Here is a 2,062-nt window from a genome sequence, read left to right on the forward strand (position 1 = left end):
CCTGTAGTCCCAGCTACTTGGGAAGCTGAGACAGGAGAATTGCTTGAACCTGGGAGCTGGAGGTTGCAGTGAGCCCAGATCGCACCACTGCATGTCAGCCTGGGTGACAGATCGAGACTCTGTCTCAAAAAAAGAATACTGGCTGCCTCTAGGGTTTAATAAACCAGGATGCACATGAAAACACACAGTGCTTGAGTAGGTAGACACAAGGGGACGCTAGACATATGTTTTTATATCATGCATGTTCTGAAACAAATGTGAGCATCTTGCCTGGGTCCAAGGAAAAGTCCACCTGCCTACTCTGCCTTTTGTTTCTAGTCCGGGGACTCTGAGATATTTTTCTTTTTTTTTTTTTGGTAGAGATGGGGGTCTCCCTATACTGACCAGGATGGTCATGAACTCCTGGGCTCGAGAGGGACTCTGGTTGGTGACCTTGGGTTTGATCTCTCTGAGCTTCACTTGTTTCTTCTACTAAATGGGGATGTATTAGCTGGGTGTAGTGGTGTGCACCTGTAGTCCCAGCTACTCTGGAGGCTGAGGCAAGAGGATCACTTGAGCCCAGGAGGTTGAGGCTGCAGTGAACTGTGACTGAGCCACTGCACTCTAGCCTGGGTGACAGAGTGAGACACTGCCTCAGAAAAAAAAAAAAAGTAAATAAATAAAATGGGGCCAGGTGTGGTGGCTCACACCTGTAATCCCAGCACTTTGGGAGGCTGAGGTAGGCGGATCACCTGAGGTCAGGAGTTAAGAGACCAGCCCGGCCAACTTGGCGAAATCTCATCTCTACTAAAAATACAAAAATTAGCCAGGCGTGCTGGCGGGGATCTATAACCCCAGCGACTGGGGAGGCTGAGGCAGAAGAATCACTTGAACCCGTGAGGCAGGGGTTGCAGAGAGCTGAGATCGCAACATTGCACTCCAGCCTGGGCAACACGAGTGAAACTCTGTCTCAAAAAAAAGAATTAATTATTTAAATAAAATGGGATAACAACAGTTCCAGAGTTAAAGAGTTGCTCTATAGTACGGTTTGTCCAGTAAAACTTTCTTTTTTTTTTTTTTTTGAGACGTAGTCTCACTCTGTCGCCCAGGCTGGAGCGCAGTGGCGCAATCTCCGCTCACTGCAAGCTCCGCCGCCTCCCGGGTTCACGCCATTCTCCTGCCTCAGCCTCCCTAGAAGCTGGGACTACAGACGCCCACCACGACGCCCAGCTAATTTTTTTGCATTTTTAGTAGAGACAGGGTTTCACCATGTTCGCCAGGATGGTCTCGATCTCCTGACTTTGTGATCCGCCCGCCTCGGCCTCCCAAAGTGCTGGGATTACAGGCGTGAGCCACCACGCCCGGCCTAAAACTTTCTTTAAAAAAAAAAAAAAAAAAAGGTGGAGAGGTGGGGTCTCACCATGTTACATGCCCAAGCCGATCTCCTGGAAATCCTGGGCTCAAGCAATCCTCCTGCCTCAGCCTCCCAAAGTGCTAGGATTACAGGTGTGAGGCCACTATTCCCGGCCTTAGTACAATTTTCTGTGGTAATGGGAATATTCTGTACCTGTGCTATCCAACAAGTTAGCTACTAGTCACATGTGGCTATTGCGCCCTTGAAATGTGGCCAGTTTTAATTTCCCACCACAGTGGTGGCCAGGAGCTACTGTATTGGACTTAAGTTCTAAAACTTCAGCCAGAGTTAATGGAAAATATTTCGGCTATACGGAGAGTTGTTTGACAACAGCTGTGAAGATTCGCAGTAGATAGAGCCTAGAAAAGTGGGAGGAGAGAAGCAGAGCTTGAAAACTAGGTAGAAGTTTTCAGGGAATCTGAACTTTGTGCAAGAAGCAAAAAGACACAGATATTTTCCCCAGGGACTTTCAAAGGGAGGCAGAGATGGGGAAAGGGCTTTGGGCTGGGGGTCAGGAGGCGACAGTACCAATCCTGCAGTGGACTGTGGGTGACCCTAGGCGAGATTTCTCCTTCTAGGCCTCAGTTTCCCCAAGTGTAAAAGGGCAGGCCGGGTGCGGTGGCTCACACCTGTAATCCCAACACGTTGGGAGGCTGAGGCAAGCAGATC

This window comes from Mandrillus leucophaeus, unplaced genomic scaffold (genome assembly GCF_000951045.1).
Source record: "Mandrillus leucophaeus isolate KB7577 unplaced genomic scaffold, Mleu.le_1.0 Scaffold112, whole genome shotgun sequence".
Lineage (NCBI taxonomy): Eukaryota > Metazoa > Chordata > Mammalia > Primates > Cercopithecidae > Mandrillus > Mandrillus leucophaeus.